Source organism: Anomaloglossus baeobatrachus, chromosome 5, assembly GCF_048569485.1.
Source record: "Anomaloglossus baeobatrachus isolate aAnoBae1 chromosome 5, aAnoBae1.hap1, whole genome shotgun sequence".
Classification (NCBI taxonomy): Eukaryota; Metazoa; Chordata; class Amphibia; order Anura; family Aromobatidae; genus Anomaloglossus; species Anomaloglossus baeobatrachus.
This window is the reverse complement of record NC_134357.1, coordinates 342279628-342297819: the sequence shown is the minus strand read 5'-3', so window position 1 is coordinate 342297819 and position 18192 is coordinate 342279628. Positions and strand designations below refer to the sequence as shown.

The following is an 18192-nucleotide window of genomic DNA, read 5'->3' as shown; positions in this document are numbered from 1 at the left end:
TCATTAGCGATCTCGCTGTGCGTGACACTGAGCAGCGATCTGGCCCCTGCTGTGAAATCGCTGCTTGTTACACACAGTGCTGGTTCATTTTTTGGACGTTGCTCTCCCGCTGTGAAGCACACATCGCTGTGTTTGACAGCGAGAGAGCAACGATCTGAATGTGCAGGGAGCTGGTGTCTGGCAGCCTGCGGTAAGCTGTAACCAAGGTAAATATTGGGTAACCAAGTGAAGCCCTTTGCTTGGTTACCCGATATTTACCTTGGTTACTAGCGTCCGCCGCTCTCATGCTGTCAGTGCCGGCTCCCTGCTGCCTGCACACGTAGCCAGAGTACACATTGGGTAAATAAGCAAAGCGGTTTGCTTATTAACCCGATGTGTACTCTGGCTAGGAGTGCAGGGAGCCAGCGCTAAGTGGTGTGCGCTGGTAACCAAGCGCTTGGCTACCTGATATTTACCTTAGTTACCAAGCGCAGCGTCGCTTCCACGCGTCGCTGTTGGCTGAGGGCTGGTCACTGGTTGGTGGTGAGATCTGCCTGTTTGATAGCTCACCAGCGACCATGTAGCGACACACCAGTGACCCTGACCAGGTCAGATCGCTGGAGCGTCGCTAAAGTGTGATGGTACCCTTACATGGTTGAAAAAACTGAAAGGGATGTGTGCCTGGAGATCTGGTGCCAGACTCTCTCATTTTCCAATCCTTATTTTCTGCTTTCTCCATGCGCTTAGCCTAGTGTGTATGTGGGCTTATAGGTGGCAGCTGCACACAGGACATTGGCCAGTCCATCAGTATCAGTCAGTAGGGGGTTACAATAGCATCTCAAAGTGTAGAAAATGTGGCTTGCCCTCTTCTAGATGAAGAGATCTCTTGAATGTGTATATTTAACCGGAGGTCGCTTTCTGTTCCATTTCCAACAACCTGGACCATGACTATGCATATAAAGTAGATAGTGGGACATGACTGGATGTTCTTGTGCCCCAAATGTCCAGATCTTGTGATGCCTTATTACAGATCTTGTATATTACATTTATACTTCCAGAACTTGAAGATCGCTGCTCACAAGCTTGAATTTTTACTTGGGGACTTTAGTAAAACTGTGGGGATGGGCAGGTCTAGATATGAGGTGAACCCACAGTGGCTCATGTAGACTGAGTAAGACGCCCACCGGAAGGACAGAGTTTTTTATTTTTTATTTATATTTTTTTTTTCCCCATTAAACCTGTGCAGCAGAATGTATGTACACTCCTTTTCCTGTGGTGAAGAAGCAGGCATGTCTGATACCTCAAGGAAGTGGTCAGTTGTATTTTGGGCTCTGATTTACAGCCTGGTTCCTGTGGAGTATTGGGGTATGTACGCACGCTGAGTTTTAGGTTTGACAACAAAACTGCACCATGTGGCAGACTGACAACTGTAAACACTGCATTTCACAACAAAAAGCAGTAAAAAACGCATGCGTTTTTGTAGTTTGTTAATGCTTTTTTTTTTTTTTTTTTTTTTTTTTATAGGTGAAAAAAAACATGGTGGGATAGGATATTAGAAAGAAAGAGAACATCTAGAATAGCTTGATAGAAAGGCTAGCTTGGCCAGTTGTTTGGCGGCACGGTGGCTCAGTGGTTAGCACTGCAATCTTGCAGCGCTGGGGTCCTGGGTTCAAATCCCACCAAGGACACCACCTGCAAGGAGTTTGTATGTTCTCCCCTTGTTTGCGTGGGTTTTCTCCCACACTCCAAAGACATACAGATAGGGACTTTAGATTGTGAGCCCCAATGGGGACAGTGTTCCTGATTTATGTAAATCGCTGCGGAATATGTTAGCGCTATATAAAAATAAAGATTTGATTTTGATTTTTATGTTTGTTTGTTTTTTTGGGGTGGGGGGGGGGTAAAAAAATGATGTGGGCTCCAGCCATTTTTCATATCCAGCACAGGAACTGCAGCAGCTACAGGCTGCAACCTCCAGCTGTCTGGTGTATCTTGCCTGTTTATGAAAATAAAGAGGATCCCACACTTAGTTTTTTTTTTTAAATCAAATTAAAAAAAAAATAATCTAAAAAAAAAATGGGGTCCCCCCATTTTTCTAAAGTCAGCTAAGCTACAGCAGACAACTGGGGGCTGATATTATTAGGGTGGAAAGAGCCATCGTTATTTGGACCTTTCCAGCCTTACAATAGCAGCCCACAGCCGCCCCAGAAGTGGCGCATTTATAAGATCTACCCGTTGCCCTGGTGTGGTGGCAGTCAAGGTAATAACGAGTTAATAACAGGCCACAGCTGCTACTAGGCCCTAGCTTAGTGATGGCAACCGTCTGAGACAGCCCATCACCAATCTGGAAGTAAAAGTAAATAAACACAAACTCCCAAAAAATCCTTTATTTGAAACTGAAGTGAGCCGCGTGGTCAGCGGTGCCGTCACTCAGGTTAGCAGCAGCTACAGCTGGAGACCTCCACCTGTAAGGGTACTTTCACACTTGCGTTTATTTCCTTCCGTTACAATCCGCCCTTTTGGAAAACAGCGGAATCCGTTAACGGATTCCGCTATTTCCCATAGACTTGTATGGATGACGGATTGTACCAAAAGGACCTGCGTTGCTTCCGCTGGGCGACGCTCCGTTGCTTCCGCCCAGCGGGAGGAACGCAGCATGTAACGTTATTTTGAGCAGCGGAATCCTCTGGATTTCACTGCGCATGCTTTTTTTTTTTTTTATAAATCAAACTTTATTTTGGCTCGCGGTGGCCGAACGTTCAGCTGAGCGCCTGGCCGCCAGCATGCCCGGCCGCCGGCAAGTCACAGCGCTCAGCTGAGCGCCCGCCGGCATGCTCGGGCGCCGGCAAGTGACAGCGCTCAGCTGATCACCCGGCGGCCGGCTGCAGGGAGCGCTCAGCTGATCACCCGGCGGCCGGCTGCAGGGAGCGCTCAGCTGATCACCCGGCGGCCGGCTGCAGGGAGCGCTCAGCTGATCACCCGGCGGCCGGCTGCAGGGAGCGCTCAGCTGATCACCCGGCGGCCGGCTGCAGGGAGCGCTCAGCTGATCACCCGGCGGCCGGCTGCAGGGAGCGCTCAGCTGATCACCCGGCGGCCGGCTGCAGGGAGCGCTCAGCTGATCACCCGGCGGCCGGCTGCAGGGAGCGCTCAGCTGATCACCCGGCGGCCGGCTGCAGGGAGCGCTCAGCTGATCACCCGGCGGCCGGCTGCAGGGAGCGCTCAGCTGATCACCCGGCGGCCGGCTGCAGGGAGCGCTCAGCTGATCACCCGGCGGCCGGCTGCAGGGAGCGCTCAGCTGATCACCCGGCGGCCGGCTGCAGGGAGCGCTCAGCTGATCACGCGGCGGCCGGCTGCAGGGAGCGCTCAGCTGATCACGCGGCGGCCGGCTGCAGGGAGCGATCAGCTGATCACCCGGCGGCCGGCTGCAGGGAGCGCTCAGCTGATCACGCGGCGGCCGGCTGCAGGGAGCGATCAGCTGATCACCCGGCGGCCGGCTGCAGGGAGCGATCAGCTGATCACCCGGCGGCCGGCTGCAGGGAGCGATCAGCTGATCACCCGGCGGCCGGCTGCAGGGAGCGATCAGCTGATCACCCGGCGGCCGGCTGCAGGGAGCGATCAGCTGATCGTTCACAATAGTCTGCCGCTGGTAAAAAAAAACAAAAAAAACCAAAACGAATTGCGTTGTTTTGCAGCATCCGTTGTGCCACTATATGCAACACATCCGTTACACAACGCAATGCAACGGATGCCGTTCAACGCAAGTGTGAAAGTACCCTAAAAGCAAATCACCCGAGTGGCTGAAGTGAGCCGCGTGATCAGCAGTGCAGTCACTCAAGTGATTTCCGGTCACAGGTGAGTCCTCCACCTATTACCACAAATCAGACCGCGACTGAAGTGAGCCGCAGGGGGAGGACTCAACTGAGTGACGTCACCGCCGATGGCGCAGCTCACTTTAGTTGCGGCCTGAATCTAACAGCGGTGAACCTGTGACGTCACTGCCATGACACACGCCGTACTGCGGGGCCTGCAGCTATGTCGTCAGGGGTTTTACCTGAGTTGATTCTGATCGCGCGGCTCTGTCTACACTCAAAGCTGACAATCATGCTCTGACGCTCGCTGTGACAGGACAGATGTAGAAGAGCTGAATCGCTGTGGGACCCCATGTGGATTACTTCGGACCTGGAGGGGTGTTTGGGGGATAATAAAGTGGTGAAAGAGGGTGCTTTTTTTTTATTTTATTTCAAATTATGGATTTTTTTTTTGGCTATTTGTGGTTATTTACTTTCACTTACAGATTAGTAATGTGGGGTGTCTCATAGATGCCTGCCATCACTAACCTAGGTCTTAGTGGCAGCTATGGGCTGCCATTAACCCCTTATTGTTCCGATTGCCACCGCTCCAAGGTAATTGGGAAGAGCTGGGTAAAGTCCCAGGACTGTTGCATCTAATGGATGCGGCAATTCCGGGCGGCTGCTGGCTAATATTTTTTATGCTGGGGGCTCCCAATAACATAGGCCTCCCCAGTCTGAGAATACCAGCTCACCAACTGTGAGGCTTTATCTTGGCTGGGTATCAAAATTGGGGAAACTGCACGTTTTTGTTTTTTTTTCCTGTATGATATAGACCCGCCCACCGGTGGCTGTGATTGGTCGCAGTCAGACAGCTTTCACTCAGCATGGGGGTGCGTCTGACACCAACCAAACACAGGAAGCAGTGGCTATGTATGAGCCTAATGAGTGGGTGCACTGAATATGTAATGAGACGAATGAGAGGCTGCGGGAGCAGTGTGACAGCTGCGCCGGTGATCGCTAAGTATGAAGTGGAGAGATAGAGATTTGTGGGTGACCTGCGTTTTTTTTTTTTTTTTTTTTTTTTTTTTTTGTAACAAGAACACAACCCATTTGTCGCCATGCATTTTGCCATCCATTTTTTTTATCCCCTCAATGAGTTCTATGGGTGACAAAAACGTAAAAGAATTGACATGCTGGTGGTTTTTGGGTTTTTTTTAAATCAAAGATTTTGACAAATATTTGACAAATAAAACACTGATTAAAAGTAAAAAAACAAAAAACGTGCGCATGGAAAATCATATTTCTCCTAGACTTTGCTGGGGAAGTAAAAGCATGCAGTTTGTCATTGACATAGTGCAGTTTAAAACGCGACAAACACAACGTGCACACACGGCCTGACAGTCACTCTGTTCTCCATACTCGGTACTGTAGACGTTTCTTGCTATTTAACTGTCCATTGTCTTGTTTCTTCTGGTTCATTGTAAACCTTTAATTCAGTGTTCTGCTATCGGAGTCACTTTCTCATGCCCCCTATGGAATATGACGGTAGCATCTTCATGCCTCAGTTTTACTTGTTAGCTGGGCCTCCATGCGCTCAAATGCTTGATGTCCGCCAGGCACAATCTGTTCCGCTTCACTCTTTCCTTTTGCCTGTCAGGCTGATTGTGGGTCAGATTTTCGACATGCTTCACTACTTCCAGCCCTCCTGCAGCAATCTGATCATGCGCACTGTCATTTATTTATGCTGTGGGAGCTTGAGACCAGGGATGGAAAAACACAACGCGAGATTCCAGCAGCTTTAGCGGAACTTTATTTGGGTGTAGTATAATGTGAGATTTGGTTATTGAAGTCCTTGTTGTCTTGTTCTTGCTGCCACAATTGACCTTTTTCCTGGACACCTAACATGAGACTCGTGCATATCTGTTTCTTTCTCGATACATTTAGTCTCTGATAAGACAGGAGGCCTATAAAATAAATTCCTGGCACGGATCCCTATATGAATGTATTAGGGATCCATGTGCCAGGAAGGCTGAACTTTGTCTTTAGTGATAATGTTGCCTATGCTTTACTTCTAACATATTAGTAAATGATGTGGACAGCAGCTTGTTTACTGGAAACATTGAGAAAATGATGGAATCATCTGACAATAGCAGATAAGTCAACTAGTGAATCACAAATGGCAGAAAGCGATGGCACAAAATGTTATGATCATAACTCACACTTCCTGATCCTGATTTTTAATTATTTATTATTATAGCGCCATTTATTCCATGACGCTTTACAAGTGAGAGAGGGTATATGTACAATAATCATTAACAATACAAAACAGACAGGTATAGGAGGAGAGAGGACCCTGCCCGCGAGGGCTCACAGTCTACAGCAGGGGTGGGGAACCTTTTTTCTGTCGGGGGCCATTTGGAAATTTCTACCAACCTTCGGGGGCCGCACAAAATTATCAATGTTTAAATGACCCTGCTATATTGGGTGAAGCAATTAATTAACTGGGGGCATGGGGCTGGGGGCACAGACACCACACGCGGGGCTGGGGGCACAGACACCACACGCGGGGCTGGGGGCACAGACACCACACGCGGGGCTGGGGGCACAGACACCACACGCGGGGCTGGGGGCACAGACACCACACGCGGGGCTGGGGGCACAGACACCACACGCGGGGCTGGGGGCACAGACACCACACGCGGGGCTGGGGGCACAGACACCACACGCGGGGCTGGGGGCACAGACACCACACGCGGGGCTGGGGGCACAGACACCACACGCGGGGCTGGGGGCACAGACACCACACGCGGGGCTGGGGGCACAGACACCACACGCGGGGCTGGGGGCACAGACACCACACGCGGGGCTGGGGGCACAGACACCACACGCGGGGCTGGGGGCACAGACACCACACGCGGGGCTGGGGGCACAGACACCACACGCGGGGCTGGGGGCACAGACACCACACGCGGGGCTGGGGGCACAGACACCACACGCGGGGCTGGGGGCACAGACACCACACGCGGGGCTGGGGGCACAGACACCACACGCGGGGCTGGGGGCACAGACACCACACGCGGGGCTGGGGGCACAGACACCACACGCGGGGCTGGGGGCACAGACACCACACGCGGGGCTGGGGGCACAGACACCACACGCGGGGCTGGGGGCACAGACACCACACGCGGGGCTGGGGGCACAGACACCACACGCGGGGCTGGGGGCACAGACACCACACGCGGGGCTGGGGGCACAGACACCACACGCGGGGCTGGGGGCACAGACACCACACGCGGGGCTGGGGGCACAGACACCACACGCGGGGCTGGGGGCACAGACACCACACGCGGGGCTGGGGGCACAGACACCACACGCGGGGCTGGGGGCACAGACACCACACGCGGGGCTGGGGGCACAGACACCACACGCGGGGAGGCACAGACACCACTGTGTGGGAGGCACAGACACCACTGTGTGGGAGGCACAGACATCACTGTGTGGGAGGCACAGACATCACTGTGTGGGAGGCACAGACATCACTGTGTGGGAGGCACAGACATCACTGTGGGGAGGCACAGACATCACTGTGGGGAGGCACAGACATCACTGTGGGGGGAGGCACAGACATCACTGTGGGGGGCTGCACAGACATCACTGTGGGGGGCTGCACAGACATCACTGTGGGGGGCTGCACAGACATCACTGTGGGGGCTGCACAGACATCACTGTGGGGGCTGCACAGACATCACTGTGGGGGGCTGCACAGACATCACTGTGGGGGGCTGCACAGACATCACTGTGGGGGGCTGCACAGACATCACTGTGGGGGGCTGCACAGACATCACTGTGGGGGGCTGCACAGACATCACTGTGGGGGGCTGCACAGACATCACTGTGGGGGGCTGCACAGACATCACTGTGGGGGGCTGCACAGACATCACTGTGGGGGGCTGCACAGACATCACTGCGGGGGGCTGCACAGACATCACTGCGGGGGGCTGCACAGACATCACTGCGGGGGGCTGCACAGACATCACTGCGGGGGGCTGCACAGACATCACTGCGGGGGGCTGCACAGACATCACTGGGGGGGGGCTGCAGACATCACTGGGGGGGGGCTGCAGACATCACTGGGGGGGGGCTGCAGACATCACTGGGGGGGGGCTGCACAGACATCACGGGGGGGGCTGCACAGACATCACGGGGGGGGGGGCTGCACAGACATCACGGGGGGGGGGCTGCACAGACATCACGGGGGGGGGGCTGCACAGACATCACGGGGGGGGGGCTGCACAGACATCACTGGGGGGGCTGCACAGCCATCACGGGGGGGGCTGCACAGCCATCACGGGGGGGCTGCACAGCCATCACGGGGGGGCTGCACAGCCATCACGGGGGGGTGCACACAGGACTGGGGGGGTGCACACAGGACTGGGGGGGTGCACACAGGACTGGGGGGGTGCACACAGGACTGGGGGGGTGCACACAGGACTGGGGGGGTGCACACAGGACTGGGGGGGTGCACACAGGACTGGGTGATGGGCTGCACATAGGATTGTGTGGGGGTGCACACAGGACATTGGGGGGCTGCACACAGGACTGGGGGAGGGGTGCACACAGGACTGGGGGAGGGGTGCACACAGGATTGGGGGGGTGCAAACAGGACTACTGGGTGATGGGCTGCACACAGGACATTGGGGGGCTGCACACAGGACTGGGGGAGGGGTGCACACAGGACATTGGGGGCCACACTGCGCTGAGAGTTTCATGCAACTCTGGGGGAGAGGGTTTACAGAACTGGTGTGGGGAGGCACAAAGCATTGGGCAGGGCACATAGCAGCAGAGGGTCGGCGCTGGACTCACAGCAGCATTGCACTCACATCACCGGAGTGCAGGAGCCGGACACTGCATCAGAACTTGAAGGAGAAGGCAGGCACTGATCTCCGGAGGGCAGGAGCCGGACACTGCATCAGAACTTGAAGGAGAAGGCAGGCACTGATCTCCGGAGGGCAGGGGGCGGACACACAAGGCTAGAAACTGTGAGGCTGCTGTGGACCCGCCCACAATTGGCACTGGCCGACGGGAGAACACATTTCAGCACAAACAGCAATGTGTGGATTTAAAGGGCCGGCGGCAGCAAACTGCGGTGACAGCACGAGCACTGCCTCCCCCGGGAATCTGCCCGGGGGCCACATAAAAGGTCATGGCGGGCCGCATGCGGCCCGCGGGCCGGAGGTTCCCCACCCCTGGTCTACAGGGAATGGGTGATGGTACAATAGGTGAGGACAGAGCTGGTTGCGCAGTGGTCTACTGGACTGAGGGCTATTGTAGGTTGTAGACTTGTTGCATAATATTCATATCTGCGCCATTACAGTTCCAAAATATCCAGTTTTCTGTGAAGTTCTCCTGAAGCCAGTTGAATGCCCGTCCCGTCCCTACATTAGGATACGTGGCAACGATCAGGACCTGCTGCGTCCTGGACACAGCGGGTCCTGACCTGAGGGTCCGCGAGTCTCTTCCACAATAGACCACAGCTGCTCTTGCCCACGGTCGGGGTTCAGTGCACAGCGGTCTCTCACTTATGTTCTCCTTACAGAGGACGCATGCCAATCCGCAGCAAAGAATTGACATGCTTGTGGCTCGGGAAGCCGCTCCGCATGTCAGTTTTCTCTGCGGGCCATACACGCACAGTGAATATGGGATTTCTATAAATCCCATCCACTGTGCTTGTACTGTACATCGCAGCATTTTGAATGCAGCTGAAACATGCTGCATGCAAACACTGATCATGAGCACGTACCCTTGGGTGGCTCAGTGGTTAGCACTGCAGTCTTGCGTCGCTGGGTTCAATTCCCACCAAGGACAACATCTGCAAGGAGTTTTTGTTCTGTTTGCCTGGGTTTCCTCCCAATGTATGTAAAGTGCTGTGGAATTAATAGCGCTATATACATGAATGAATATTAATATTATGTAATATTTGTGCATAGTGCCATCATTTGCATACAATATTTTGCCATGGAGTTCTGACCTAAAACCTTCCATTAGCATATGGAATGGACAGATTGCTTTGTCTGTCTATAAAACAGAGAATCAGAGTCTGCAGCCCTAAATATATACATCAAAGTGTAAGGGATGACAGAATGGTTGGTCACCTACTATGTCATGCGTTTATTGGACCAGTTTTTAATCACTACTCATCCTCCGAAAACTAGAGGCGGTCGGAGCCAGCTTTAGTAACAATAGATATGTTCCAAGTGGGACACACACTGGCATATAGATGGATACACAGCAGAAGCTTATTTCCTTTAGGAGCAAACTTTGCTTTCAATTTGGTATACGTTTGCATCCTTTTTTTTTGGTGTTTTTTGTTGTTGTTCCGGTTTCAAATGGACATGTGAACCTAGATTAACGCACCATTTCAGTGGTTTTTGTGTTTATTTTTTTTTTTTTTCTTCATTCCAGTGCTGGAGTGGTGTTTTAAAGCTGGAGTGACACTAGCGTATGACTCACACGTGGAATGTGATAAAATCTCGCATTGCACTCTGCCCAATGTTAGTAAATGCTGCAGCTCTAATCTGACTAAGGAAAAAATTGTAGAGCAGTGATTTTCTGCTAGTCTCTGCTCACTCGCACCCATTCAAGTCTATGGGGGTGTGTGACACCGCACTGCACCCAGAGGATATCACTCGAATGCAGTGTGATATACGCACACAGGCAGCAGAGGATGTGTCGATAAGGCTACTTTCACACATCAGTTTTCTGCATTCAGGCACAATCCTTTTTTTCCTGATCCAAAGGATCCGGCAAAAAAATGTAAACTGTGTTTGTTAACGGATCCGTTATGCCGGATGCGTACAAAACCATATAAAAAAGCAAAAAGGAAAATATCATTACTTACAGCAAGATGGAATTGCAGCTGTATATTGCTCAGGCCAAAAGACTACTACTACTCCAGCAGGATACAGCTAAACCCCCACTAGGTGGAGGCAACACAGGTGCAGGTGGAGCCATTCACACTCACTTCCAAATATGGAGGAGGTGATGGCTGGATGGTAAAACTGCACACTGGTGGCTTGCATAGAGCACTGTTCACACTACAAAACCGGATCCGGTTTGCATCCGTTTTTGCATCCGGTTTGTCCTTTTTTTTTTTTTTTTTTTTTTTTTTTTTTGTGGGAAGGATCAGCTTTTTTCATTTTGTGCATGCGCAGTTTACAAAAACTGATCCGGTAGCCGCATCCATTTTTTACCGCATTGCGCTGGATCCGGCGTCCATAGGCTTTCATTGTAAAACACGCCGTTTCGCGCCAGGATGCGTTTTTTTTTGCCGGACAAAAAAACGTTGCAAGACACGTTGTCTCCGGCCGCCGCTTTGATAAATTTTGCCGCATCCGGAAAAAAACGGATGCAACGCAAAGCCATCAGGTACAATCCGGTAACAATGCAAATCTATGGGGATAAAACTGATGCGGTACCGGATCCCTTTTACCCGTTTTTTTCCGGATTGTACCTGATGGAAAAAAACTGATGTGTGAAAGTAGCCTTATGCTCTCCCTCTTCTCCACACCTGTGATCCAGTATAATGACTCTACGTTCACGCTGGCATCAGATGCCATATGCTCATATGACTCCAGCCTAAATCTAAGTCCCCTGCCCCCTTGTCTTATACTCGCCCTTCAGTAGCTTCATCTTATATCACCTCCGCTCCAGCCAGTCTCCTGTGCTTTGTGACTTTCCTGCTGCTCCAGTGTTCCATGGAGTGTGCAGGAGGTCCCAACTCAATACAAGTCTAGGAGAACCTCGCTCGAGCCTCATTTTGGCTCAGTTACATTGAGAGCTTGTGACGTAACTTCTGACCAGCCAGAAGTTACAGGGCATAAGATATTGCCAGGTGTCCGGAGAGGCCGAAGAATAAGTATAAAATTGGGGGGAGAGGCCTTACATTTAAAGTGCCACTCCAGCACTGAAAAACAACAATTCTGGAGTGGTGCCTAAAGAGTAAAATGACACTCGCGTTTTACATAAAAAATTTAACATTAGCTAGTGATCGTATAATGTACCTGATGGCTTCATTCTGACATAGGCCCCATTCAGACGTCGTTATTTTTTGGGGGGGGATTCTTTTCTTACATATGAGAAAATTGGAATGAGCGGACAGCATATGGATGGCATCAGAATGCTGTTTGTTCCCCCCTTAACTAATAGAATTGCTTTGTCAATTTTGGCCTGACCTGTGAATCGATATTGTACATGTTTGCAAAAACAGGCTGCCAATCACCTGATGAATGAGAAACACGCATCGGAAGAAGTGATGTTTTTTTTTTTTTGTTTTTTTTTTTACTGATCATCAATAGTATCCTGCGGCCGTTCAGTCTAAGTCAACCTTTTCTGTGCCATAGATTCCCAGGCCTTTCTTTTATCCAAGATAGTTGCTTTTCTGACAACCCCATGCACAGAGTTTGAGATGTACAAGTGCTAATATCAGAATGGAAAGTGACTGCAGCTGGACACTATAATAGCTTTAGGGTACACTGACATGAGCATGAAAAACGGATGAGTGCAATGTGAGAAAATCTCGCATTGTACTCTGAGCAATGTTACTCAATGAGGGAGTGCAGTTGGTCAGATTTTCTCACATCCAGATCCTGGATGCGAAAAAAGTCGCAACCTGCTGCGATTTTCTGCGAGTTCAAGTCTATGGGTGCGAGAGAAACATTGGACTGCACTTGGATGCTATCCCAGTGCAGTGCGATATATGCACAGGCTGACAATGGAGGAGATTGGGGGGGGATTAACCCCTCCCTCTCCTCCGCAGTACCCGCCCTCAGCTTCGCAGCTGTAACCCGATCGCAAGATCGCGTCAGTCGCATGACACTCGGCTCAGGCTCACAGCAGAGCCGGGGGTCATTAGCATATCTCATCCGATGCTGTCGTATCGGATGCCATACGCTAGTGTGAGTCCAGCCTTAATCTGAAAATATCCAAGGAGTCTTGGGCTTAATTGAATCTGTCAGCAGGTTTTTGCTATGTCATGCAAAGACAGCAAGAGATGGGGCTGAGATAGATTTCAGCTAAGCTGGTTTTATCACTAGGACATCATTATGATTCGCCACCTTGTGCAAAGTAATCTGACAATGCCTATACTGTGATAAGCAGCTCACTGTCAATAGACCATACACATAGAGAGCTGTGGTGTGGACGGGTTAGGTTTCGGAGCACTGATACATCTAAGAACTCTAATTGTGTCACAACTGCTGAACCCAGTAAACTAAGTAACATCGTTGGATTCAGGGTCTCTTTTTTCTTATATCATGTAGCAAAAACCTGGTGACATATTCCCTTAAAAAGGGGTCTGCGGATCGTCAGCACAGTGAGTCCATCGGATATAATAAGTTTGCATTTAACAGCTAAACTTTAATTGGTAGGTTTTTGTTTTTTTTTGTTTTTTTTAACACTTTTCAGGTCTGGTCAAGTTCTACATAAAAAAAAGAAATGACTGCATTGTAAAATTCAGCATAAAACTTTGCGACTCTTCCTGAGCAGGCTTGCTGAGAATTTGTGGTCAGATCCTGCCTTCTGACTTCAGTTCCTTCCCACTGAACAGTGAGGAAATGTCAGCCAAGTATATTCACACCTCCCTCCATAGAACAGCACTGCTCTTTGGCTGTGCCGAACATTCAGTTTAATGTGAGGGGGATGGGGGCGACTGCGAGCACTTTTCGCACGTCAGTAGCCAGCTTTACAGTGTGAGCCTCTTGAGGTCCAGTCCTGATTACATGATGGGCGCCCCCTATAGATCCGTAAGAGTGTGGTGTGCGCCCTAGATTCGTGTGTACGCTATGCCTTTGCTCTGTAGATTCCTGGTGCTCCGTTCTTGTTTCTGCGCAGTATTTTTCCATGTCTGCAGATGGCAGAACACACTGTCCTGGTGTTACTTGGCTGCATGTCACGCTCTTCCCAGTCTGGTCACTTGGAATGACAGCACTATTGGACCCTTATTCTTACATAATCTGATTGTTCAGGTGAAAGTGTCTGTACTTTCCCGGGAGCTGACATTCAGTTTTCTGAGAATGTTCCTCCTTTGTTTTGGGTTAAGTAATGGTTTCCTAATAATTCTCCTATTTCTGCTGCCACGTTCACTATTGAAAATGTGTTTTGGCTTTGATAAACAGTGTAATGAGGCAGCATATATTATTAAAAATGGTATATACGGAGCCAAAGTGCTAGTAGCCATTTTTTTCCAGTGTTAGGCTGCTTTCACACTACGTTTTTTTTTTAACAGCCGTCATGAACGTTTTTTTTTTAACGCAAAAGCGGATCCAGTGCAAATGCGTTTTCATTTCAATGCATTTGCAATGGACTCGCGTTAACATGCGTTCACCTGCGTTTGCGTGCGTTATAGTGAGGATCCAGCGACTTGCAGTTTTTTAACATTTTTCAAAAACGCTACTTGTAGCGATTTTGAGCTGCGTCCAACTTCTGCAAATTGCTGGATCCTGACTATACTGCATGCAAACGCATGTGAACGCTGGCATGCTGATAGACAGGATCCTGCTTGCTCTACTGAGCATGCCCAGAATCCAGCCTCTGTGATCAGTCCCTCCCTCTCCACCTCCCTCCACCCTCTCATTCCTCCCTCTCTCTCTCGCTCTGTCTCTCCCCCTCCCTCTCCCCCGCCTGAGAGCTGTGGACACTCGTAACCAAGGTAAATATCGGGTAACCACTTCTCTTAGTTACCCGATGTTTACGTTGGTTACGTGTACAGACGCTCGTAACCAAGATAAATATCGGGTATCCAAGCAAGTTACCCGATGTTTACCTTGGTTACGAACCTCCGCAGTTGTAAGAAGCCGGCTCCCAGTCTGGCACGTTTAGTTCCCCTCACTCCCGATCACATGACTCCAATGCCCGCCCCTAAACATCCAGTGACAGGATCCTGCAAAATAACACATGCGTTAGCATGCGTTTTTTGCTGTAAAAGCAGGATCCGCTTTTACAGCAAAAAAACATTCATGACGCATGTTAAAAAAACAGTGTAAAAGCAGCCTTACTCCCATGGGGCATATATTCCTAATTTCTAAATACATGGCGGCCACATAGTCTGCAGCAATGTGCATGTTTTTCCAATTCTTTTCATGTTATATGATCTATGCCAGATTCAAGGTAATAATTGGCTTTACACATAGGCAATAGTTGTACCATGTAAATGTGCTATCGTTGTATTTTTGCATATACAGCAGCCGAAACACCGATTTGGACGGGAACAGCCTAGTGTGTATGGGTGTCTTCCATTTCTCCTTCCGCAGATAATGCTGGAGAGGGAAGAGATGAGGATTTGGGCAGTTTGCATTTAAAGACTTGTTCCTTTTGTATTTGGGGGGGTGTAATTGCCCAAGGTGTCTTGTCTGGCAGCATCTTTCTCCTTGGGAAGCCTAGCTAATATCTCATGTGTATCTGGGAAGGAGCTGTCCACAAATAACTAAGGTACAGTTTGATCAATAGTTCTTTGATTAAAATCAACTGCAATTAGATGTGTTTAAAAAAAAAAAACAAAACAAAAAACCTGTTTTTGTGCTGAGATTACCCTATATATGTGCCCCTGCTATGTACTGTGTAATGGCCTTGTCTGACTGTACTGGGACATGGTCTGATCATATCACAGCTCCTGGGCAAGGAAGGAAGAATATACAGAAATTACTGTACAGGATTGCCGGAGTAGCTTTTCGGGAGATAAAATATTTACCCTGTTTAAAAACCATGTTTTATCCCCCAGAAAGAATCTGTTGTAATGTCTTTATGCTTTGTTACTTCCTCCCTGCCCAGGAGCTGTGGTATGATCAGACCATATCCCTGTACAGTCAGACACTGCCATTACACAGTACACAGCAGGGGCACATACTGTGTATATAAGATTATCTCAGCACAGGGACAGAACACCTCCAATGTTGGAAATTATTATTCTAAAATCTATTGATTTAAAATGCACTTATTGTGGGGAAAACCCCTTCAAGTGTTCTTCTGTAGATGACTGTTTGTTATATTTATTTACAGCAATTAAGTTATTGTACCCAATAAATATCTACCTGAAAAGGTAACCCTTCGAAAACTGACAGCTATTTCTCCTGATAATTTTTGCCAGAGCTGTATATATCTAAGAGGCAACTTCCAAATTTTCAGTTTTTCAGATTTTTCTCTTTATAGGTATATTTTTGAGTAAAATGTAAATTGTTTTTTTATTCTATAAACTACTGACAACATTTCTCTGAATTTCTAAGCAATACTTTTTTTATTTATTTTCTGAAAATGAGAAATGGTCAACATAACCAAAACAATGCATTCCTTTTCAGACCTCAAATAATGGAAAGAAAACAGGTTCATAATCATTTAGAAACAACAATACTAATGTTGTTAACTCAGGAAGAGTTCAGAAATCAATATTTTACCATGATTTTTAATCACAGCTTTCATGTGTCTTGGCATGCTTTCCACCAGTCTTTCACACTGCTTTTGGGTTCCCTTATGCCACTCCTGGTGCAAAAATGTAAGCAGTTCTTCTTTGATGGCTTGTGACTATCCATCTTCCTCTTGATTACATTCCAGAGGTTTTCAATGGGGTTCAGATCTGGAGATTGGGCTGGCCGTGATTTGGGTTTTGATGTGGTGGTCCTTCATCCACACATTGATTGACCCGGCTGTGTGGCATGGCGCATTGTCCTGCTGGAAAAAACAGTCCTCAGAGTTGGGGAACATTGCCTGAGCAGAAGGAAGCAACTGTTTTTTCCAGGATAACCTTGTATGCAGCTTCAGTCATACGTCCTTCACAAAGTTTAATCTGCCCAATTACAGCTTTGCTAAAGCATCCCCAGATAATCACCGATCCTCCACCAAGTTTCACAGTGGGTGCAAGACACTGTGGCTTGTACACCTCTCCAGTTCAGTCTAACCATTAATCAACCAGGTGTTGGCAAAGCTGAAAATTAGACTCATCAGAGAAGAATACCTTACTCTAGTCCTCTATGGTCAATCCTTATGGTCTTTGCCAAACTTCAGCCTGGCTCTCCTTTGATTCTCATTGATGAAAGGCTTTTTTTCTAGCTTGACATGACTTGAGCCCTGTCTCTGTTACAAACAAAGTTGCCGTGCACTTCACCCCAGTTGCCGTTCCTTTTGTAGGTCACTTGATGTCATCCTTCAGTTGCTGAGTGACATTCCAATAAGATGACGGTCCTCCCAGTCAGTGGAGAGTCGCTTTCGCCCTCTACTGGTCTGTACTATGGTTGGAATTCAACCGATAATGGAATGGAATGGCTGTCGGACATGTAGAGAAGCTTATTTTTATAAAAAAAAAAAATGTGCAATGGTCTCCTAATTTTTGCCAGAGCTGTATAGACTTATCTCTATTATTACACATGTTCGTTCAGTAGTGTGTGCTTATGCATCAGTTGGAGGAGTGAAAAAAAAAAAAAAAAAAAGACACAGGTATCTGGCAGCGGCTTGTCTACCTTTTTTAAAGGGGAACCTATCATGAGTAATATGGCATCTAATCAGCAGGCATCCTGTTGTCACAAATCTAACTACACCACTATTTTAGGGAAAACAGTGGCGAAGCTCTGCTCTTCCTTCTCTGCAATTACTACCAGGGCTGTGGAGTCGGAGCTCATTTTGGTGGAGTCGGTATAAAATGCATCGACTCCTAAAATATATATAATAAATTGGGGACAGTAGTTCAATGCAGAATGTGCTGAATATTTTTTCATAGGAATTTGGGAAAGTTATGAAATGTCCTATAAACGGCTGTTCTATTCCTGATAATAAGGCTGCATTAACACAGTGGTTTTGCTGTGTTTTTTGAGAATACATTTTTTCAGCTGCAAAAGCAGATCAGCTTTTTAAAAAAAAATTGCATCACCTGAAAGGTTTCTGAGCTCATAGATAATGCTTTCAATAGCAAAATCAGACTAGAAAAACACCACAATCTGACATGCTCATTTTTTGTGAGGATTTGTTTTTGAGTCCAAAAACGGATCCTCACAAAATGTGTCTGAATGTCCTATCTTTTCGCCCAGTGTCACTGCATTTCACTGAATTATTTTGCCATCAATGTTCGATATGTTTGTGACAAGAAAGAAATTGTTAGTAAAACACTGGCAGTAAAAGATGGCAAAGCTCATCACATCAGCCAGTTTCTCCAGGCCTTAGTACAGTGCGGCGCACTCCAGTACAGTGTATACAGTACAGTGGCAGCGTGACAAACGCCGGTCACATGCTGGCATGTGACCCGGAAGTTGCAGCGCTGCCATTGTACTGTATCGTACTGTACTGGCGTGCGCTGCATCTGCCAAACCGGGAAAAAGCCGGATGTGTGAAACTAGGCGGACATGCTGGAAATCTGATTGGAAAAGTGAGGAAGTTGGTTATTGCC

The 18192-nt window shown here is 48.8% G+C and overlaps 1 protein-coding gene across 3 annotated transcripts in view; it reads left to right on the top strand.

Annotated features, from left to right (window-relative positions):
• ZHX3 (zinc fingers and homeoboxes 3) overlaps window positions 1-18192 on the top strand; it is a 43677-nt gene that overhangs the window by 10786 nt on the left and 14699 nt on the right. Inside the window, exon 1 of one of the 3 annotated variants that reach the window (XM_075349864.1) lies at window positions 5534-5599. The exons of the other annotated variants lie outside the window; for them this stretch is intronic. The gene's annotated coding sequence lies outside the window, so the exon portion shown is untranslated. Of the gene's footprint in view, window positions 1-5533; window positions 5600-18192 lie in introns of those variants that run through there. 3 annotated transcript variants of the gene reach the window in all.